Raw genomic sequence first — 25,379 nt, forward strand, 5'->3', positions numbered from 1 at the left:
AGTTTGGGACTGGCGCCTGGGATGGCACAAAAACCAGCTTTATATTGAAGTGCCATGTGGGACTTTCTTATTCACTCCACAGATTGATTTTGAGTGTTCTAGCCACTGTGCTCAGCTCTAGGGATAAAAGGATAAATAAGAGGGAGCACCTATCCTTTAAAACCTTTGATGGAGTTGGACAGAGGCACGTGCACCAATAGGAATCAATCCTAACAGGACGTCGCCAATTCTTAGACCAGAGTGATAGGCTCCCATGGAAAATGTCACCCTTACTGTCCTCTAGCTCCTCACATTTTCCTCCCTTTGAGGCCTTCCTTGAGGACCTATCCCTATGTGCTGTGTCCCCTTATCACCCCAATGGTCACTTGTCCACCCACTGAATTCCAGCTCTGTCTGCCTCCACCCACCCCACACCTACTACCAATGACATTTCTCATGCCAAACTCACCAAGAAGGAATTAATTGCCAAAGTAAAGAATTCCACTCACTTCTCACCAAGGATGATTTGCCAACTTTAACACTGATCTTTCTTCCCACAACACTATACTTTCCTGGTTTTCTTTCTAAATTTTTGACTAATTCTCCTCTGCTTTATAGATCTGTTTTTATTCTCTCCACTCTTAAAATATTATTATTTCTTCTGATCCTATCTTGGCCCTTTTCTCTATGACACTATCAATATTCTTCTATCTACCTTCATGGATTAAATTATCTCCCATATACAATGATATTTTGAGCTATTACAGAGGAAGGGCATAAGACTTAACATCAGAAGTCCCAGGAATGTCAACATGCTATTTGTGATGACGGACTTGGGGTTAAATTTACTTGGGATCCCATTCCACCCAACCACTCTGTATCTTTATCATCAAAATGAAAGGTTTAGATTTTTTACATTTCTTACTTCCTTAAGTTTTATAAGTATTCACTGAGGCACTGAATTATTGATAAATATAACAGAAAAAGTGAAAATCAGATGTGTGAAAGTTACAAAATCGAGTGCATATTCCAAGTTTTCAGTTTGCCTTCATTAACTCCTCCTCCAAAATTATTACCAAGTAGTTAACTTAACCGACTTGCATCTCGGGTTTTCATTATTAATAAGGCTCTGAATAATACATTCATTGGCCCCATATGTGGATGAGAAAATCAAGACAGAGAGAGATTGTGGGACCAACGTTGCCCAGTTTGTTATTGTTACTATGGAGATTCAAACCCTAACCTGACTCCAGAATCCATGGGATGAAGCTTCAAGAAACAAAAGTATTCCACTCATTTTATATTCTCAGCTGTGTGCTGTCTCTTGAAGGCTGATTTTTGAATTCTTCTCCTCCTCAGCTTCAGTAATTTAATAAACTCCTCCTGCTATGAAAGTCCAGTGTGGTAGCTGCAAAACTGAATCTCTAAGCTATAACAAGGTAGTTGTAATCTTTTGATTACTGATCCCAGAGAGGTTACAGTAAGACAAATTGTTTCTTCTTGGATTGACCCAGTTGAGGCAAAACTGAGGGAAATCACTAGGGAATTAATCAATAACTACTCTCGCTTGGCCTACACCGTATATTCTGATGCCATTGGTTCTTGTGAATTGCTGAGTCTAGCAATGTTCTTGCACTCAACAAAAGTAAGTACACACACACACACACACACGTGGTAAACACGTGTTCGACAAACGTGAGGCTTTGCTGTACTTGCTTGACATCTCTAAAAAGGTTCTTACTGCAAATGTTCTACAGAGAGGGTATCAAGGCAAATCAAACCATTAATCCAGCATCAAGTAAAATCCTGAAGTGTGCTCAGTGTTTTGTTGGGAACAACTGGATGTACAGAAAAAAAGAATAAGGCACAGTTCTGGTCTTCAAAAACCGAAACTCTGGTGAAGTAATTCAACTCTGGAATACTATACTGGCTTGCTACATGGCTGCCTAGAATAAAGACTGTATATCCCACTGTCTTTTGTGGCTAGGTGAAATTATGGACTAAATTCCACCCACTGGGATGTAAGAGAAAATGATGAATGCCATTTTCAGGAGGTAGCCTTCTCCCCTGCTTCCCTTCATCTGGACAGCTGAAATGCAAGGTTGGTCACTGGAGCTGGAGCCACCATCTTGGACGATGGGAATCCACCAGATGAGGGTCCTGCTGCACGACGATCTTGGGACCACCTCGCCAGGTTTGAAAATTCACTAGAGGGACTCACAGAACTCACTAAAATGTGTTGTACTCATGGTTACATTTATTACAAGGAAAGCATACAAATCAGAACCACCCAAAGGAAGAGATGCACAGAGCAGAGCCTGGGAGGATTCTAATACAAGCTTCCACTGTCCTCGGGGACACCTTACATGGCCAGAATCCATGTGCAACACATAAGAAGTATATGAGGAGGGCTCCCCTGGTGGCGCAGTGGTTGAGAGTCCGCCTGCCAATGCAGGGGACACGGGTTCGAGCCCTGGTCTGGGAAGATCCCACATGCCGCGGAGCAGCTGGGCCCGTGAGCCACAACTACTGAGCCTGTGCATCTGGAGCCTGTGCTCTGCAACAAGAGAGGCCGCGACAGTGAGAGGCCCGCGCACCACGATGAAGAGTGGCCCCCGCTTGCCGCAACTAGAGAAAGCCCTCGCACAGAAACGAAGACCCAACACAGCCAAAAATAAATAAACAAAAAATTAAAAAAAAAAAAAAAAAAGAAGTACATGAGGAGAACCCAGGAATTTCACCCAAACTTTGGTGTCCAGAGTTTCACTGAGGCTTCGTTGCAAAGGCACTATTGATGATGCCTTATTGCCCATTTGGTTGAACTCCGTCTCTAGGTGGACTAACCCCCAAAGCCCGTAGCACAAACCAAACGGTGGTCTCTCTGGCATGGCCAGTCCCCACCCAAGGTCTATGTGGTGTGGCAAGTTCCTGAATGTGGTCATTCAGTAGCATAAACTGTCAGGTCTGGCTCATGGGGCCCACCAAAGACATTAAAACCAAGACACCGCAATCTTTTGGGAAATTCCAAGGGTTTAATGGTTACATCCCAGCAGTCAGGAAAAAGACCAGATTTTTCTTTGGTCCAGGCCAAATTTCTTACTGTGTAAGTTGCTCATATCTATGGAAGCCCCTCCATTGCACACCTTGAGTCCCCCCCCACCAGCATACCCAATCACTTTCACCAGATAACCATGCTTCACATTTAAAAGGAAAATGGAAGCATCAGATGGGAATCCCCTCACGTTTCCACCAACAAATCTGTAAACCAACCTGCACCTTCTTTTTCTTCTTTCTCCTACCATTTATAATGAAGCAAGAATCTCTCCTCCAATCATAGGCCGATGGTCCTGGCCTCTGCTGCTCTGAATCCTGTATCTTCCATTTTTCCAGGGACCTCACTTTCTAAATTAGGTCCTCTTTATCTTGCAACTTCAACCTCCTCCCTCCAGTTGGACCTGTCCTTTTGAGTCCAAACACTCTTTTGAATCTTTTGTTTTTGGGGCCTCCCTGGTGGCGCAGTGGTTAAGAATCCGCCTGCCAATGCAGGGAACATGGGTTCGATCCCTGGTCCGGGAAGATCCCACATGCCGCAGAGCAACTAAGCCCGTGCGCCACAACTACTGAGCCTGTGCTCTAGAGCCCGCGAGCCACAACTACTGAGCCCGTGAGCCACAACAACTGAGCCTGCGCGCCAAAACGACTGAAGCCTGCGCACCTAGAGCCCGTGCTTCACAACAAGAGAGGCCACCTCAACGAGAAGCCCGCGCACCGCAGCGAAGAGTAGCGCCCGCTTTCCACAACTAGAGAAAGCCCATGCGCAGCAACGAAGACCCAACGCAGCCAAAAATAAAATAAATTTTTTTAAAAATGTAATGGAATCAGTTCCCAAGGAGTAGACTGTCACTGTAGCAAGGTGTTTACTCTAGAGACACATGGAATACGAGGAAATCATAAAACAAGGAGCATATTTTGGAAGTCCATGAATAAGTAGGAAAACCAACACCCTCAGTTTCAAAGAATCTTTTCACTGGCACACTTGTTAACACATAGATTTTAGAAAAACCGACTAAAAAAAAATTGTTTTTAAATAAAGTGGGCAAAGCAAACAGGATTATTACTGAACTGATTCCTATGTTAATAATCCTTACAAATGAAATGAATTAAGTAGTGAAACTGCCCTCTCCTGTTCAAAGAATCCTTTTCGTGACATAGACTATTATCACGTAGATGCTAGAGCAGCCAGCCTACATAGATTGATGACTCGTATACAGTATAATTCAAGCTGCCAAACAATTTTGAGCTCCTGCAGGAATCTGTACTAAATGATCTCTTTAGCGAGTGTGTATGGAAATGGAAAACTTAAGCCCCATATTCTTTGATTCGGCGTTTACTCAAAACTATAACTGAAGCCAGAGGCTACAGGCCTTAATTAATAGTTTCAGAAGGAAGCATTAAAAGAATTGAGAGAATATTGATACAGGGAATTTGATGAAACAAAGCACACATTATCTATTACAGCTTATTGAAAAATAAGAAAAATGTTGTCAAAATTTACTTGCTGGTTAAACTCAAGTTGACTCTACACTTAATCTGTCACTTGCTATTGAAAACTTGAATTTCTAAAGAAACTCAGTTTGTTTGTAATGGGAAAAACAGTTTTCCTAAAGATACTGAAAAATAGGTTTAGATAGTTTTAAAGTTCCAAGGACTGTATATCTGGCTGCTTGTTATAAGAAGCTATATTTGTTAGACATGTGCCTTTGAAAGCTGTACTTGTTCACTTAAAGTTATGAGCCATTTTGTCATAGAAGGTTGATTTTATTCCCCAACCTCATGATAACTAACTCACCATCTGTGATCTCACAATATTTTGTCACCCCATCCAAATTTAATAACTTGACCTTAATTGTCAGTGAGAGAACAAGATGACACTTTGTAATGGCTTTTTCCGAGACCAGCCTGTTGCAGAAGGAAGACCTGAATCCAGGCAGTTTTGACAGTAAGTTCGTGCTTTTAACCCTGACACTATATTGTTTCCTCATGAAAGCAGTGAAATATTAGAGGGAATGTTAACAGTAGAATTAGCAGCATGATGACTAGGGAAGGAAGGCAGAAGTGAAATAGAATATTCACAAGAATGTCCAATGAACTAGTTAATGAAACACTTTGACCAAAATTCAAATTTGGTGTATTGAGGAGTAAACGGGAAGTGAAAAATTGGAAATGGTAGGTAGATTACATTTTCGAGACTATAGTATCCTTCCTTTCAACTATACAACTTAAATTAAAATAATTTCATTTATAAGATTTATTAATATGGTAATAAAAGTTTAGCAATGATCCTGTTTATTTTAACCATCTGCATTTTTTGAAACACTCTACTTCAATGCAATTAAACCATTAAGCAAGCAATCAGCATTTGGAGGGGGGAAATGTCTCCCCCAAAAATGTTGCCATGAACACAACACATCTTAAGGGTCACTTAGATATTATTGAGATCACTCTTTTTCAAATCCAATATAAATGGAAAGATCATACTTCACCTATCTGAAAATTTTCTACTTTTAAGACATAGATGCTTTAATACTAATCTAGTATTTTTTTGAAATATATTTATACATTTGTATTTAGCAGAAATTCAAGCACTCCCAAAATGTTAGGAATTAATAAATTTTATAGTGGGTTTACAAGGCAATTGCATGTAAAGTTTAAAATTTTCATTAGATGTGGCATCTGCAACAAAGCTTCCAGTGTCCAAATCCCCCCAAATTGCAACATACGCTTCGGAGAAAAAGAATAAAGTATCTGTTTAGTTACTGGTAATCTTAAAAGGGCAGGAACAGCTGCCAAAATCATCAGAGGTTGGTAATCCATGTGTGTCTTTTTTGAGGGAAACAATCTGTAATTAATTCTGCATTCACCAGCTGGTGTCACTCCTGTCCCTCTCCTCCCCCCAGAAAAATCAGTCGTAGGAAGATGAAGACTAGTGTCTGCTGCCAGACTTTAAAAAAGGGGAAAAAATTGGCATCATTTGCTCAATACACACAGAAAATGTGTAAAGTGAGTAAAAAATAATTAATTCTACATCATTCGTTACATGCAATCCACTCACTGGAGGAATTATAAATGTATGGATTTTAGTTTCAGGATTCTTGTTAAAGTCCCTCTAATAAATTAAACTTAGGAAGCTTGCTAAAGCAATCGCGAGGTGATGCACTGAGTAGGTGCCCTCCACAAAGTAGCTGGCCACTCAGTGTAATGAAAGTAAGATTATGGAGTTGGTGCTAATATCTAGATCAGTGGTTTTCAACTGAGGGTGATTCTGAACCCTAAATATTTGGCAATGCCTGGAGACGTTTTTAAGACGTTAAAACCTGGAGGAGGGGGTTGCTTCTAGCATCTAGGGTAGAGTCAGGGATACTGCTAAACACCCAACAATGCACAGCACTGCGCCCTAAGCACAGAATAATCTGGTCCAAAATGTCAATCCTGCCAGGTTGAGAAACTCTGATGCAGATATCCTAGATGCTAATGAATTTCCCACGTTACGTTTCTCTAGGGATGCTTCTATAGGATCAGAAAACATTAGTTGGACCGGGATGTGCCTGAAAGTTCCACAGCTGGCCAGCTGGTGGCAAGGCCAGGACTGGAGGCTAGGAGAGCCCCTCTCTCATCCTGTGGCCTCCTTAGATGGAAAGTACAAACCTTAAAAGGCTACTGCGAGACTGGGACAAAACACCATTCAAACTCAGGCTCAAAAGAAATCATAAAACATGATGACTTTCCCACATGGTCCAAGGACTGGGAACAGAGCACAACTTTCACACGATTCCATCAAAGGTATTATTTCATCCAGTTCATTACTTCCATTATAAATAAAAAATGCCTAACACTGATTACTTCAAAGTTGGTCGATCCAAATAATTTAGCTATCAGGCTGTTTCCTAACATATATGTTAAGTAATGCTATTTTTGAGGCAACAATGCTCCCTGTGAAACGTATCGATGAGATAAGTGAATGAAGTGGGGAAGCTTGGTTTGCACCACCTGAATTCATTCCCCGTCTATCTCCTGGTGTCCTAAGGTGGCTCTGATCGGGGTTCTCGATGGGACCTAGGGGTACCGCCTATGCCTGCTATGTGTGCACCCGTGGTCCTCATGCTGGACCTCCCCTCTCTACGATTTCACGTCTGCACTTGGACTAGTCATATTACAGCAGGTTGACTTTTTCATTTAGTTTTAGAATTATAAACTATAGGACGATCATTTTATCTTGAAATCAGAAATAATCAAACACAGGCAAGTTGATTTTAAAAATCACCTTCACACGTTCAAAAATAAATCATACGTAAAATAGTCACCCTTTAACAAAAACTCTACATCTAAATTCCACTTATTTTATTCTCCTATATTCTACTACCATCTCAATCTTTAGTCCATCATTCCACTTATATTGGTCATTTGTCCCTCCCTGGTCACCACGGCACAATCCTTGGTTCAGGTGCGATGATCTGACTGCCACAGTCATTTTCCATAGTGGAAGTAGCAGGAGAGCCAGGACTTGAATGATGGGGTAAACACCAGCAAGGGTGAAGGTGTCTTGAGAGAAGACAACGTAACACTGGTATAAACAAAGAAGCAGAAGTGGGAAAGCACAGCCACATGCTTGAAACGGTCCTGAACAGAGGTCAGCTGTGTAACGGCAAAGTTCCCAGAACTAGGGACAGAAATAAGACAGGACCACTCAGCTGGAATGTTGTCGAAGGACGCATGCATGTGGTGGGGAGAGGGTAAATCCCACGACTTCTGAAGTCCACTCTCAGGCTGAGCTTCTTTAACCCAACTGAATGTTGAGCTGAGAAGTGTAGGCTGAGGTCTGTGAAAAGATTTGACTGCTTACTGGGGTAAAGAGCTTGAATAAGATTGGTAGGTAGTGAGAAGATATGGAAGGTTTGGGGCCTGTAGAGTAATGACCCAACTGGTACCAAGTTGCTGAGTCAGGTAGTGAGGTACAGGATGGATGAGGAAGGGAAGATGACAAACTCAGGGGTATCACAGGAGACCACCAGCCACACCAGTTCCACCATTCTGGAACTAAGGCCTGACCCGGGGCAGCAGCAGTGGAAATGGAAGGGAGGGAAAAGACACAAGTTGTTTATGAGAGTCCTGGTCTAAGTAAGTATAATGCAGGAGCAAGAAGACCCAGATTCCACTGGTCCATGAATGGAATTAGGGAATTCAGGAGGAGCTGCAAGTTTAGTTAGAAAACTGAGCTTCCTTTTAGAAAAGGTACGCTTGAGGTTCATGTTCACCAGATGAATTCCTACACATTCTTCAACTCTCAAATTCTATCTCCTCTGTAAAGACTTCCCGACTTTCCTCAACCGGACACGACAGCTGTGTCATCATTATGACCACTACACCTGAGACTCCCAACATCCCAGTATTCATCTTACTAAGGCTCATGTTCTGCACTTAATCTCATCTTCTGTCTAGGTGATTCCTACATAGAAAGGATGGGGACCTTTTTGGACACACTGTTACGGGCTGAATACAAGAACTGAACACTCCTGAAATACAGTTTTAAATCCATGGAGAAAAGACGTCACAGATATTAAACATCATTTATTTATCTATTCATTTGTTCATTCAGTAAACAAGTAGGAGTACTCTTGCCAGAGGCTTGTTCACCTGAACATTATTTGGATCACACAGTTCAGAGAAGTCACTGATTTCTGGATAGAAAAGAATTTGATCATCTTCAAAATGATGGCCCAGTTCTGGCTACATCAGGGCACACAGATTAAAAAGACCATCCTTTTAGTATATCATCAGTATTAGTAATAGTATTATATTAGTGTCCTTTTAGTACCTCATCAGTAACTGTGCAACACAGTCTCTGTACGTGTTTGTTTTCTTCTCCCCTTCATGACTCTGATTTTGCTTATACATTCTAAAAATAATTAATAACCATTTACTTAGCGTCTTCTGTATACAATGCTGGGTATATTCTATTGAGAAGAAAGGCTGGAAAAACTACAAAGAAACATTTACATAAATCTGCATCATAGTTATGTTCTTTGAGATTAATAATCATGAAATTGTGTTTAACGTACATCTAGACCAAAGTAGAAAATATACACAATGATAGGAACATTTTTTGAAATGTGTAATGCTCACATTTCTTTTCTTTATTTTGTCCACATTCAAATTCAGTTGACTACTCACAGAAAGGAAAAACCATTGTGTTTATATAACACAGATCATTAAATATAATTACATTTATGAGCAAAACTACTTAAGATCCCAAATACCAGGCTCAGAGGCAGATTATCAGGCATAAAGAGGACAGTTATCAGTTTGAATTGTGCTATTTACCAGGCAGCTGCACTAAAGGTGATGGGAGTAAAGCAGCGTGCAGACACCTACTGCATTCATGTTACAGCCAATTGTGTGTAAGATGGAAGAAACTGAAAAACAAGGCTCTCCTAGAAAAGACAGTTGTGCTAGAAATAAGCCTTTCGGACAATTAAAATCAGCGGGAATCCTCTGTGAAAGGTTTCATTGTTTGCATTACTTGCATCCTAACACTGAATTGCATAATAGAGTTAGTAAATGACAATATCTTATCATGTAACCCTTACTCTTTTTTTAACATCTTTATTGGAGTATAATTGCTTTACAGTGGTGTGTTACTTTCTGCTTTATAACAAAGTGAATCGGCTATACGTATACATATATCCCCATATCCCCTCCCTCTTGCGTCTCCCTCCCACCCTCCCTATCCCACCCCTCTAGGTGGTCACAGCACCGAGCTAATCTCCCTGTGCTATGCAGCTGCTTCCCACTAGCTGTCTATTTTACATTTGGTAGTGTATATAAGTCCATGCCACTCTCTCACTTCGTCCCAGCTTACCCTTCCCCCTCCCCGTGTCCTCAAGTCCATTCTCTACGTCTGCATCTTTATTCCTGTCCTGCTCCTAGGTTCATCAGAACCATTTTTTTTTTTAGATTCCATATATATGTGTTAGCATACGGTATTTGTTTTTCTCTTTCTGACCTACTTCACTTTTATTAACCATGTAACTTAATTGTATCCGTCCTTCAGGCATCTCAGGAGACCCATAATACTTCCAAGAAGTCTCTCCGGTCTATTCCAGTCTCACTGACCTGCCCTTTACCTGGGTCTCTCTGGCACTCACTATCTACCCCACTCTTGTCGGGACACACCCTCCTATGTTGCCTTGCTGTTTCCTCTGCTCATTTCCCGTCCCTCCGTACAGAGTGTGAATTCCAGAAGGTCAGAGAACATGCCTCGTGCTGGTTGGAGCTCATAGCTGGCACGATAGGGCTACAGGCACTGGATAAAGGGAGAAAGGGAAGGAAAGAGAGAAAGTGGAGGAAAGGGGGAAGGAGGAGGAGGAGAGGGGGAGGGCAGGGAAGGGGGAGGAGGGACAGCAAGATGAGGAGGGATGAGGGATGAGAGATGAGGGCGGGGGAGCATGCATGCAACAGGGGATGCGCCCATTACACAGGAAACTGAGTCCATCGGCTCAGATCCTGATCAACACCAATCCTCTACTGACTGGAAGAGGCGTGTCAGAGCATCTGCTGCCCGTGATCGCTGCAGAGAGAATGCTTACAGCCCCTGAAATAGCTTTACTTCTGAAAAGACACACTTTTATCCGGTTGAAATTTCATTTGTCTTCTTTCTTATTGAAGTATAGTTGATTTACAATGATTCAGGTATACAGCAAACTGATTCACATCCTTTTTCATCGCAGGTTATTACAAGATACTGAGTATAATTCCCTGTGCTGTACAGTAGGTCCTTGTTGTTTATCTCTTTTATATATAGTAGTGTATATCTGTTAATCCCAATTTCCCAATTGATTCCTCCCCCCCCCCCTTTCCCCTCTGGGAACCATAAGTTTGTTTTCGATGTCTCTGGCTCAATTTCTGTTTTGTAAATAAGTTCGTTTGTATCATTTTTTAGATTCCACATATCAGTGATATCACATGAAATTTGTCTTTCTGTCTGACTTACTTCACTTAGTATGAGAATCTCTGGGTCCATCCATGTTGCTGCAAATGGCATTGTTTCATTCTTTTTTATGGCTGAGTCCGTTGTATGTATGTGCCACATCTTCTTTATCCATTCCTCTGTTGATGGACATTTGCTGCCATGTCTTGGCTATTGTAAATTTGTCTTCTACGCTTATGAAGTGAACATGTTCATACCACAGAGTGTGTTAAAAGTTTATTGACTTAAACGTATCTGAGGCTGAGGAAAGTTTTAATGTATATTATAATTTAATAGAATTGTAAAAATGTATCATATTCTCAATAGATTTTTACTAGCCAAGTTTCCTCCTTGACAAACACTGATTTTGTTCAGTGTGCCATATTTTATCAATTCAAGGTATCGAGATCATTAATTGCCCCACATGAGTGCTTACTGGCAAGGTTCTTAAAAAATACAAGAATCTCAAATTCACAATGCAGATATAAAAAATAATTCGAATATCCAAATAATAGATATAGTCTGCTAATATCTTTATTCACAAACACAAATTATATTTTTTTCGAGTAAAACGATCTAGGGATTCATTATGATTATAATTGAATATTTTTACTTATAGAGATATATAATAGTAATAAATATAGATATGTGAGTACATATAGTTTTGAAAATGACTTTCACATGCGTCATTTCATTTGATTCTCACTAAAACTGAAGCAGACCAGACAGATCTTACGATACGCACTTTCTGAAGTAGGACACAGTCACACAATGATATTAAGCGACTCGCCCCAGGTCACATAGAGATAGGGAGAGAGGAAAGAAAGAAGAGAGGGAAGGAAAGAGAAATGGAAAACTAGTGAAAATGAATATGTTAAAGGCTTTATTCTCACTTATCTTATTTCCCCAGTGACAATATTCTCAAAATTCTAGTAAGGTTCTACCTTGTAAATTGATGGTCCCAGAGTCACAAACTCAAGGACAAAAGGTAGGCTTCCTTTAGAGGTGGTTTATTAAATCAAATTCTTTATTAAAAACAGATTTGTACTAAAATGTACAAATGCTCAATTTTTCACAACTTGTATTTTTAGTTTATTTATGTAATGCCAATATTGCCAGTTCCTTCTTTCTAGGGAAAGAGGAGAGAAGAGAGCCTTTCCCTAGCACATTTTCTTTGAATCTCAGAAATGGTCTTCCCATTATTATTTTTACATAATGTCCATTTATGATACAGCTTTTATAAACTATTAAGAAATGATTTGGCCTTTGGGTAACAGTTGTTTTGTTTTGTTTTTTTTCCTGATATATGTGTGTATGAGAGAGAGGAAGAAAGGCCGGGGGGAGGAGAGGGATTTTACTTATTGCTTATTTTGGCCAAATAAATCTTATTTTTATTATTTTTTACATTGTTGAAATTTGTATATGATATCCATTTATAAATTCGCTTATATATGGAGTATATTTACCCAAGCAAGAATAAATGAAGTGTAGTTAAATCCAGAGCTTGGAAAGAAGAAGGAAGGAGGGGAGGAAGGAAGGGAGGAAGGGAGGGAGAGAAGGAAGGAAGGAAGGGATGGAGGGAGAGAGGGAGGGAGAGAAGGAAGGGAGGAAGGAGATAGATTTCTTTCCTACAGAACAGTCACCAGCCTGTTTTGTCTTTATAAAGCAGGTTGCATTCCGAGGAGAGGGCCGGCTTCCTCAGAGCACTATTGGTGTGTTACAAATTGTTATTGGGCCACTGACCTGGAGCCATCTGCTGTGCAAGATTAAACTATTCTGTGCTCACCAGTGCGAAACCTGGACTTCTTGCCTCTGGTAAGATGATCTTGATGCAGATTTGAGAAAGTTATTATGCTACTGATATCTTGAGAATATAAAAATATTTAAGCAATAGGATTTCTTTTTCTTTCTATTTTCTTGACACTTTTGAAGCAGCATCTACTCCAAACTGCTTAGGGGTAGTGTTTCTTGTTTTAAGTACACCAATTTGAGGTCACATCACTAAGTTCATGTCTATCCTTTGACCTGGTAGAAATTTGTAATTCTATTAAATTGTCTTAGAAAAGTAAAATATTCACCGAGTTTCTAAAGCATCTTGGATTCTGACACTCCACTGTAATTCCTACTTCTATCAATCAAGATGATTCTGAGGTAAGTAAGCTAGAGCTCTAAAGAAGGCCCCATAAATGGTTATTCCCTATGGAATATGATTTTGCACAACTCTTTTTAATGTGTCTATCCTTAGGGGTTACTTTTTCCTTTGTTTTGACTTTTTCATGTAATAATTATTCACAGGCAAAACAGTTGCAACTGTCTCAGTCACATTACACATAGTAAATGGAAGCTATAATTCAGGAGTAAGAAATACCTCTCTGTTCAAGTTGTAGAGAAATGCTTTCAGCAGGATAGTTAAGGTTGCCCAGGATTTCCCTGATGGGGGCTGTGAATTTTTCCTGCCTCTTTTGAAAGGGAGATATACTGAGAAGACTCTTGAGAGCCATTATCTAAATTCAGGACATCGAGACCTCTAGCGAGATGTTCTTCCAATTTCTGTTTGAAACTTTTTTGACAGTGAGCTCCCTATGTTTGAAAATTGTCTTTTCCTTTCCTTGGATCTATTAGAGCTCATATTTACATTAAATTATGAGGCACGTGGAGTATGCCTTAATACAATCATCTTCCATCCTTTCCATTGGTCCAAGGTTGACTACCAAGAGATAACAAAATAGGTATCATAATAGTTTTTCTACATGAAAGGTACAACATTCTCCCTGCCCTTTTCTAGGGTAAACCTTCCCAGGATAAACCTTTCCATTGCTCTATACAGGTTTAACCAATCTAGCTTATTTCCTCTGTATATGTTCCAGCTTGTCAAATCCTTAATTATATAAGACCCCCTGCAATGAATATACTACTCGGAATGCATCTACTTAGGACATTAGATATTAGTTAGATATTAGAACACATCTACTTAGGACATTAGATATTAGTTTCAACTTCTATAGCACATCTGCATTTATCCTGGTGACACTGGGCTCATATGTTGAGCATTAGACAACCAACACTCGCATATTTATTCCAAATGTTCTGTTGTCAGGACATGTATTTGACATTCTGAACTTGTGCCATTGATATGCTGAATCCACCAAAAAGGCTTACAATTCTCCCTGATAAATTCTCCCTTGTTAACCTTGGCCCCAAATATCAACCTATCAAGATGTTTAAATGTTTATCTAAATCATCTGAAATATCCATTTTTATAACTCAGCCCTTCCCTCCTAGGTATACATCATCCATTCATCTAGGAGACATGCCAGGACTAACCAGAGTAGCATCATTCATGATATACCCAAACTGCAAACTGAACCTCCAAAGCCCAGCAACAGTCGAATGGATAAATACATTCTGGTATATTCCTAAGAAGACTTATATCCATCAGTGAAACTGAATAACCTACAACTCATGCAAGAAACATCAATGATTCCAGTCACATAAAGTTCACAATCAGTCTGAAGAAAGCCACAGTGTTCAGGTGTGCAGAGATGATGAAACTATACGAAAGAGAGAATGAAATAAATACCATAAAAGTAAGGACAGTGGGTAGTGGAGTTGCTTACAACAGTTTATTTCTAGATACATGAGTTTACCTTATAATAATTTAAGTATGTTAAATTTGTTAATTTGTTATACTCTTGATATACGCATTTTCTCTACAGTGTTATAATTGTCAAAATATATTAAGACTACCTTAAAAGAATTAATTAGAACGGTCATTCTTTTATAACCCACAAATATTCTAGGTCAGAGGTAGTATGTGGTGAGGGGTGTGTTTCAGAGGTGCTGTTTGATCATGGTGTAAGCCCCTTTCTCAGCTCATTCAAATTCTGCTCCGTCTTGTGGTAGCTTTATTCATAGGCTATTTCTGTCATGATAGCAACAATGACCACAGTGGGACAATGTGTGTCCATGGGGGAGAGAGGCTGGGAGAGAGTCTGGGATTGGGGGTGGTGGGGGGGGCTTGCTCTCAATAATGGAAGAAAAATCCTGAGCCACACTTGGTTGGATCACATTCTTAACCCTGGAAAATCGCCAGAGCAAGCAGAACACTGTTATTAGTATTATTATGCTAATAAACCAAAGCCAATCATGGTCTACTTCCAGAGTTTGATTTGGGTTAACTACACCCAAACCAAGTGAGTACTGTGCAATGGAAAAAAGAGTGAAATGAATGGTGATTTATATGCAGTCACATTGCACACATACATGTATACATAATCATACACACCCATACATATAGAAAATGTTACGGAGGGGTATACACCAAGGTGTAGGAGTACATTTCCACACAGTACTGTATACAAAATAGATAAACAACAAGGACCTACTGTAGAATACAAGGAACTATATTCAATATCTTGTAATAATCTACAATGGAAAAGAATCTGAAAAAGAATATATATATATATATATATATATATATATATAAAATGGAAAAGAATCTGAAAAAGAATACACGTGTGTGTGTGTATATATATATATATATATATACACATTATATGCATATGTATAACTGAATTACTTTGCTGTACACCTGAAACTAACACAACATTGTTAATCAACTATACTCCAATAAAAAAAGAGTACATTTCCATAGAGTAGAGGGAATATAAATTACTTCATTTTTTTCTTTTGATTTATACCTACTTTGCAGTGTTTATATAACAGTCATATACCTGTCTCTGGTTCCTGCATTAGTGTGTCTTCTACTCTTTTCAGGTTGTATGTGTATCTTACTACTGATGTTTGTCTGGGATTCCATTTCTGTCTCCTATTCCTTAATGATCTGACCTTGATCAATCCTCTACTTAGAATTTTTCCTATAATTATCAGATCTCTCCAACTATGTCTCATTAAAGTTGATCTCTGATTGCCCAAAGCTGACACTAGTCAATTAACTAATTTGCTCTGCAGGCAACCTGGCTCAGTTCAACCTCCCTTACCTCACCATGTTCCCCTGTTCACAGATATGGGCCACAGTCGATCAGGGCAATGATGCCTTCTGTCAAACCCAAGAAAGTTTTCCAGATGCCTTGCTAAAATCAAACTAAACTCCAGTCTATGGAGTGACATTAGCAAGACGGTGACATTAGCAAGAAGCCTCAGCCCTTATTTGCCCACAGAGACACTGGCTTTGACAGAATAAGAAGCAAACTTTGACAGGATTTAATGAAGAAGAGTGACCCAAAAGTAGCAGGAGATATCAATATCGGTGTGATGGTTAATTTTACGTGTCAATTAGAGTGGGCCGTGGGGTTCCCAGATTAAACAGTGTTTCTGGGTATGTCTGTGCAGCTCCTTCCCGACAGGATTAGCATTTTACTTGGTAGACTCAGTAAAGTAGATGGCCTCCCCAGTGTGGGTGGGCACCATCCAATCCCTTGAGAACCTGAATAGAACCAAAGGCAGAGGAAGAAGGAATTCATCCCTTATTCCTACATACCTGTTTGAGCTGAAATATCTCATCTTATCTCCTCCTGCCCTTGGACTGAGATTTACACCATCTGCTCACCTAGTTCTCAGGCTTTCAGACTAAGAATGAATTACACCACCAGCTCTCCTGGCCCTTCAATTTGCAGATGGTGTATCATGGGACTCTTCGGCCTCCAAATTGCATGAGACAATTCCTAATAAAAAAATCTCCTTGGGGCTTCCCTGGTGGCGCAGTGGTTGAGAATCTGCCTGCAAATGCAGGGGACACGGGCTCGAGCCCTGGCCTGGGAAGATCCCACATGCCACGGAGCAACTAGGCCCGTGAGCCACAATTACTGAGCCTGCGCGTCTGGAGCCCGTGCTCCGCAACAAGAGAGGCCGCGATAATGAGAGGCCCGCACACCGCAATGAAGAGTGGCCTCCACTTGCCACAACTGGAGAAAGCCCTCGCACAGAAACGAAGACCCAACACAGTCATAAATAAATAAATAAATAAATAAATAAACCCAAAGTTAAAAAAAAAAAAAATCTCCTTTTCTATCCCATTGGTTCAGTTTCTTTGGATAACCTTGACTAATATATCCCCACTTTCACTAATGGCTAGAACAACCAGACAGAAGACCAACAAGGAAAGAGAGCACTTGAACATTATAGACCAATACATCCTAACCGGCATATACAGAACACTCCACCCAGCAAGAGCAGCATACACATTTTTCTCAAGTACACACAGAACATTCTCCAGAATAAATCACATATTAGAATATGTTAGACCACAAAACAAGTCTTACAAATGTAAGAAGATGGAAATCATACCAATTGTCTTTTCTGACCAAAATCAGAATGAAACTAAAAAATCAATATCAGAGGAATAACTGGAAATATTAACAAATATGTGGAAATTAAACAACATACACTTGAAATACCAGTGGGTCAAAGGAAACATCACAAAGGAAATTAGAAAATACCTTGAGACAAATAAAAGCAAAAACACAACATACCAAAACTATGGGATGCATTAAGTCAGTACCAAGAGAAAAGTTTATAGCAGTAAACACCTACATTCAAAAAGAAGAAAGATCTTAAGTCAACAACATAACTTTACACATCAAGGAACTAAGGTGAAAGAAAAGCACAAACTGAGCCAAAAATTAGCAGAAGGAAGGAAATAATAAAGATTAGAGCAGAAATAAATGAAATAGAGAATGGAAAAAAATAGGATCAATGAAACCAAGAGTTGTTTTTTGGGGACTTCTCTGGTGACGCAGTGGTTAGGAATCCACCTGCCAATTCAGGGGACATGGGTTCAATCCCTGGTCCAGGAAGATCCCACATGATGCGGAGCAACTAAGCCCGTGCGCCACAGCTACCCTCTAGAGCCCGCGAGCCTGCCCTCTAGAGCCTGCGAGTCATAACTACTGAGCCCACGTGCCACAACTACTGAAGCCCGCATGCCTAGAGCCTATGCTCCACAACAAGAGAGGCCACCACAGTGAGAAGCCCGCGCGCTGCAGCAAAGAGTGGCCCCCGCTCACCGCAACTAGAAAGCAGGCCTGCGCGCAGCAACAAAGACCCAACGCAGTCAAAAATAAATAAATAAATAAAAATTTATGGAAAAAAAGGGTTGTTTTTTGAAACGATCAATAAAATTGACAAATCTTTAGCTAGACTATGAACAGAAAACTCAAATACATAAATGAGAAATGAAAGAGGAGATATTGCAATTAATGTCACAGAAATAAGAAAGAGTATAAGAGACTACTATGAACAGTTACATGCCAATGTTGGATAACCTAGTAGAAATGAATAAATTTCTAAAATATACAACATGCGAATACTGAATCATAAAGAAACAAAACATTTGAGCAGACCTCTACCTAGTAAGGAGACTGAATTAGTAATCAAAAACCTCCAAACAAAGAAAATTCCAGGACCAGATGGCTTCACTGGAGAATTCTACCAAACATTTAAAGAAGAATTAATGCCAATCCTTCTCAAATTCTTCCAAAAAGTTGGAGAGGAAGGAACATTTTATGAAGCCAGTGTTACCCTTATACCAAGCCAAAAATACTACAAAAAAAAAACTGCAGACCAATATCCATGACACATATTGATGTAAAAATCCTCAAAAAAATACCAGCAAACTGAATTCAACAACACATTAAAAGTATAATAAACCATCCCATAAATGGGATTTACTCCTGAGATGCAAAGATGTTTCAATACATGAAAGTGAATTAATATAATAACTACATTAACAAAACAAAGGATAAAATTCACACGATCATCTCAAATGACACAGAAAAAGCGCTTGACAAAAGTCAACACTCATTCATGGTAAAAATGTTCAACGAACTAGGAACAGAAGGAAATTACCTCAACATAAAAAGCCATATATGAGAAGCCCACAGCTAACATCATACTCAATGGTGAAAAAACTGAAAGTTTTTCCTCTAAGGTCAGGAAGAAGGCAAGAATGTCTATTCCTATCACTTCTATTCAACATAGTACTGAGGGTCCTAGCCAGAGCAATTAGGCAAGAAAAAGAAATCAAAGACATCCAAATTGAAAAGGAAGAAGTAAAATTATCTCTGTCACCAACAAGTTCTTATTTATTAATCATAATCAAGTCCACCATAGCACTTCCTCTCATTACTTAGATTTTGCAACAATAAGCTTGCTAGAAGGCAACTCAAACTTTTTAAAGTAACCTAGACTTTCACAGAATTAAACTTTCCGCAGAAGTCTTAATATATTAAAGTCTTCTCCACGGCAGGCTAACAGCACCTGCAGTTCACAAAGTCCTGCTTGGTGATAAGCCCTGAGCTAAGGAGATACTGAAAATTTTATCTAATTTAATCCCACGTTTAACCCTACAACACAGGCACTTTGCTCATCCCATTTCACAGATGAGGCCTAGAAAGGGTTTTCACATGTATACATGGTCCCAGAGAAGTAGAAATAGAACTGGAATTCCAACATATGCTTATTCACCTCAAATTCACCCTCTCATTGACCATTTATACTACATTGTGATTTCATGCCTCAATGCCTCTGTTACCCCCTGTATTAGAAAAACTCTACTTACCATCTTTATTTGAACTGTCATGTATCTATAGCTTCAGCAAACCCCTTCCTGAGAAATCATGTATCTCAGGTCCACTCTGAAACACTGTTATTCCTTTCTACATGCTATAAAGTGAAAATAGTAACCTAAAACCATATGAAATATTTCACAGTACTCTGTTCAACTAAATTTCTTTCTTCCTTATGTCCAAGTTCTTTTGTCTTGCTTTTGCATTTAGTTTTAAATCACTGAAATAAATGTAAAGTGAATGACTTTCTGTTCCAAATTATAAAGATAAAAGGCATATTAATACACTTTTTAAAAGAAGATTTGGGAGTTCATGAAATGATTTCTACCCAGGGACTCCCAATCACATATTACTGAGCTGCTTATAATCAAGAATCTAAATTAGAAAGAAAATGAGTAAGTCTGAATAAGACTTTATCATTCACAAAGGGATTATTTAATATTTCAAATATGTTCATTAAAGGCACACAGTGCCACAGGCTAGAGGCTTTAATCTCCCAAGCTTATTTTTAATTCCAGTAATAAAATGAAAAAGAATGCATTCAACACTTTATTTATAGAAAAAGGGATATTCACATGCCTATTTTTTATGTATAATTCAATTCCCCTTATAAGAACTTGAACATCAAACTCACCCTTATCCATACCTACAATCATATTTTTTAACCAAAAATGCCCACAGTGACTCTTATGAGGACTTACCTGATTTAACAACATTACTTAATACTAGTGATGTCTATCATGGCAATTATTCATGGATAAGTGAGAAGCATCAAAAGCTGAATAAATAAATACACGATCTCAACCATCTGAATAAGGTATGGGTTACGCCTTCATTTTTTCTTCTTAAAATTCAGTAAATCAACTTATCTTAATGTGTCTAGTTTTTCCTGGTATTACAATTATTTACCAAAGTCAGTTTCCACATAAATTTGACTAATTACACTTCAGGTCCCATTGTTCCTCTAGAACAGACACTGAAAAGATTTTCTGCAAAGGGCAAGATGGCCAATATTTTAGGCTACAAGGTCCATAGGGTCTCACTAGGTCACACATCCTTTCTTGGTTTATTGTTTTTTGTTTATTTGTTTTTACTATCCTTTAAAATATAAACAGTGTGTCTAGCTTACAGGCTGTACACAAGCAGGACACAAGTTATATTTGGCCCTTGGGCTAGTTTGTTGCCCCTGGCTGTGATGGTTTCCTATAAGGCACTTGTTAAAGAGGCAAAAAAATTTTTTTTCTCTTAAGGAGAAAGAACCTGGATTTTTGCTGACCAATAAGAGCACAAGGTTTAATAATTAAACTTCTATGCAGCTTGATCTCCCACAAGCTAGCGGTACAACTCTGAATAAATTACTCAGTCTCTCTGGGTTTTCTTTTCTGATTTATCTGTAAAATGAGCAGATGATTTTCATGGGAGGGTGAAGGAGATAGAGAGTCAGAGAGATCCATGGGTCTCTCTGGGTAGGATGTGGGGTGATGGGAGAGAGGAGAGCTGCAGTAAAAAGTGGGACGAAGTTCCACGTGATCAGAGCTTGGGCGCTGTGGGAGCTGGAATCTCTAAAGGGCGTTTTAAGGCAGCTTGCCTTCTGCCACGTGCAATGCTTATACCCATTCACGTAACATCTACAAAATCTAGACGCTTACACAGAGATGAATAAGGAAGTCTTAATCACAGCGCAGCCGTAAGTCAGACATTCAACCAGAGTGGGTAGCACTAAGAGTTAGTGTTACCAAGTCCAAGTTCCTACAGCTCGCCACAGGACAGGCCAATAAATTGAGAGATGAGTTGCCGGGGCAAGGAATACCAACTTTATTCGGAAAGCCGGCTGACAGAGAAGATGGTGAACTGGTGTCCCAAAGAACCATTTTGCCTGAGATAGAATTCAGGCTTCTTTTATACTAAAAGGGGAGGGAGTAGAGTCAAACATTTCCTGATCAGTCTTTGGAGGGGATGTTAATTTCTTCCTGCCTGCAGCCACTCACAGGTGAGCTTGGTCAGGATGTCGCCTGTGAGCTCAACAGAGGTATCTAAGCTTAACGCTCACTACCTGGGAGACAGGGTCCCCAGAGGTGGGCCAGTATGTAGAATTTAAGCTTACAGGCAACATCCCTTTAGCAATGAACTTGTAACAGAATACAAAAGGTTCTTCCCTATTACATTAGCACAAGATGTGCCTGCAGTAAGGAGAGGTCAAAAGAGGGACATCTCTGGGGGGAATTTCTGGGGGGAGATGTTCTGGATTTGACTCCAGCTGAGCCAAGAGAGAAGCAGCGCATTCCCAGCATGAAGGAGCACGCATAAAGTCTGTGCATTAAGAACCGCTAAGTGCCACGTGGAGGGTTACAGGCAGCTCGGTGTGGTCCCGGTAGGGGAGGTGAGTCAGGAGAGCTGAGAGGAGGCTGGAGGGTGGGCAGGATGGAGTCAAGAAGGATGATGCAGGTCATGCAGAGGAGCACACGCGCCACAGGGTGGGTGACAGGAAATCACTGAGGTCTGTTCAGCAGGAGGTCTCAGGGCCAAATTCACACTTATGATAAACCACCCCGGCATCTGTAAGACTGGATGTGAGGGGCCAGGCTAGAGCAGGAAGATGAATCAGAAACTGATCCTTAGCCCTGGCATGGCGTGACGAAGCCCTGGCTAAAAGGTCATAAAAGGGCAGAATAGAGAAGGTTAATCTCAGCAATACTTGTAAGATAGATTGTAGAGACCTGAGGACTGATGTGGGAAGTTGGGGGAGGGAAAGGGAAGAGCGAATAAACGAGGAGACTGTGGATGGTGCTTCCACCACTGGGGCCGGAAAGAAAACCCAGGAATCACAGAGGCGGGCGTGGAGACAGTAAGCGAGACTATGGACTCCAGGGGGGGCATGTGAAGTCAGACGCCGTGTGGAACACTCAGGAAGGATGCAACATCCGGGTAAGGTGTCCTGCAGGCAGACGCGTGTCTAAAAGTACAAAAAGAAGTCGGGATCGGGGCTGCAGGTCTGGAGCTCGGCCACATGCGTGTAGAGAACGGAGGAGAAACCTCGTGCAACATGGAAAGTAGGAGAAGCAAAGGTCCAAAGGGAGAGCGTGGAAGAAGCGTCACGAGGAGATGGACAAGGAAAGCAGAGCCAGGGAAGGAGACACAGAGGAGCCAGGAGCAGCTAAAGGTGAGACCTGGCTGTCCAATGCTGGCCACTGGGCGGGACAGAAGCGCGGGCACAGGTCCGGCAGCATCACCTGAATCGAAGCTGAACGGCAAAGGGCGGAGGGATGAACTCTAAGGAGGTGGAGTGACGCCGACACTCAGCCCAGGTTCTTCCACAGCCAAAGAAATAAACACGTTGCAGAAATTACAAAGACCAAGCTATTGAAAAGAGTTCTTTTTAACACGGTTGTCCATAAAGTATTGTAATCCTGTGTAAAACATAAAATAAATCGGTTGATAAGATCCTGCCATCCACAGTTCATAATCTCTTCAAAAACACCAATATTTTTTTATGCATACTTTTGGCTACAGCTAGATAATGTGAATCTAAACTTCCTTAAACAAATGGCCTGGTTTATGGTCAAGTCTTCCCAGTTACTATGATCAAACATGAAAGAAACCAAGTAAGAAGATCTTTGCAGATTCCTATAGAAGATAAGGAAGAGGTGACTCTAGCAGGTCGAGGAGACTCCGTGTGAACTCCTGAATGACCACTGTGCTGTGGATGGCAAAGGCAGTCGGCATGGAAATGCCTCGGGGCTGGTGGGCAGAGCCCTACGTCCCACCCCAGACTCTGATTCTGCAGGTCTGAGGCTGGCTAAGGACTCCACTCTTATAGGCACCTCTGGGGGATCCAGAGTTAGCACATTACCCTAGTCCCTAGGGGTCCATGACCTTCCTTCCTAAGTCAAGTTACTGTGTACGCGAAAGGCTGCTCATTCTCAGGAGACATCACAACAAAACTGTTAATAAGCATTTACCACTTTACTTCGTCTAAACATCACTGACTTTGAAAAAAGTCCATGCTTCAAGAAGGCAGCTGAGTATCAACGCTCAGTTTAAATAAACTCATCCATTCAGTATATTCTAACGGCACTGACTGAATTCTTATTGAGGACCACATCCCAGGCCCGCGATTGGGACAGGAAGGTGAAAACAGAGCCGAGGAAGGCAAACTTACAACATCATAATTGCCCACCTGTAGGTGAGCTCTGGAAAAGCACCCAATTTTGCCTGGGGTCACCTCTACAAGGGACAAGGAACGCTATTCAGAGATCCGAAATAGGAAATGTGGAATCAATGACCACGCCCACCGCGCGTCCTTCCAGGGGCAGTTGTGAGGATCAAGGGAGACCTTCCGCGGAAAAGCATCCTACAAAATGATCAGATGTTATTACCATGAGTATCTCAGTTTCTAAGGGAGAAGACACGTTACTTCCTATGACTGCTTCCTCACCTCCATGCATTTCAGGAGGAAATTATCCTTTTTTACCGCTTGGAGTTTGTTTTTGTTTTTGTTTCTGGCCCAGATGGGTAAATTGTATGCCTTTTTAATCTAAATACATAATTTTCATTTAAAGGTTTCCTGTTCTCTTGACATGCTCACTCTTTGCTCTCTGGAATTCCTACAGGACAGTGTGTTATTCCTAGTACAGAGAAAAATATAGAACAAAGGAGTGGCCAGAAGAAGGGTTGGCAGAAGGAGAAACACATGGGAAAGGAGTGAGGAGAGGAGAGGGAGATCACTGATATAAACACTTACCATCTACAAACGCCCTACCTTCCCACCTGACGGACACTCCTGTTCCGTGGAAAGAGCAAAGCCTAGTAACCTTGCCAAGATCGAGTTCTGTGATCTTGAACAAAATGACCCAAGTCCTCTGGGCCTCCTGTTTTTCATTTATAGTACTGGGGCTTGAGCAGGTCATCTTACAAGTTCCTTCTCACCCAGCGTTTTCTCATTCTATAAACATGAGCTGTCAATGGCCAGGATTTGCCCTGATGATAAGACCCCAAAGGGGCAGATACACTTGAGGTGCTCAGCTAACTACAGGCTCAAATTCAAAGAAACATCATATTCAAATATCCCAGTTCTACTGCAATATCTTTTGTCACGTATGCCAATGTTTTAACAAATTTAATGACCTGCAAGTCACGTACATACATATAGGTACGCACATATACGTATGTATAATCTACGATCACATATGCATTATATGTGTCATGGTTTTACTCAACAGATTGCGTTGTTTGATTTCTTAAGGAGGAGGAAAGGTTTCTATTTTTATTCAATCTCCCTCAATAACATTCATACTCTGCAGTGGGCTTATATTCAGTGGACACTCTCCTTTATCTGCAGGAGTGCTGATTTACCCATAGATCACATTAATGGCCCAGCCCAGTAGCTACTGGAGCTGTTATCTTCAAGCATTCTCAGACCAGAGGAAACAAATCTTTAAAGTACTAATTGCACATGCAAACTAAACTAGCTATTTCAGATTAACATATACACACTACTATCTATAAAATAGATATCCAACAAGAAGGACCTACTATATAGCACAGGGAACTATACTCAATATTTTGTAATAACCTTCAAGGGAAAAGAATCTGAAAAAGAATATATATATATAAGTATATATATATATAAACTGAATCACTGTGCTTTACACCTGAAACTAACACAACATTGTAAACCAACTATATTTCAATTTAAAAAAATACCTTAGCTATTTTAGTGTGTACTAAACAAATCATTTCACTCCTCCAATTTTCACAGGACATAGATAAGCTCAACCATACCATTATGCCCT

General features: G+C 40.3%; 1 protein-coding gene across 2 annotated transcripts in view; it reads right to left on the reverse strand.

The window, feature by feature from the left end:
- Positions 1–25,379, reverse strand: part of MYO16 (myosin XVI) — a 546,696-nt gene that overhangs the window by 519,588 nt on the left and 1,729 nt on the right. The window lies entirely within an intron of this gene.

The sequence above is a fragment of the Balaenoptera physalus genome (genome assembly GCF_965194825.1).
Source record: "Balaenoptera physalus genome assembly, chromosome: 18".
Taxonomy (NCBI): Eukaryota; Metazoa; Chordata; class Mammalia; order Artiodactyla; family Balaenopteridae; genus Balaenoptera; species Balaenoptera physalus.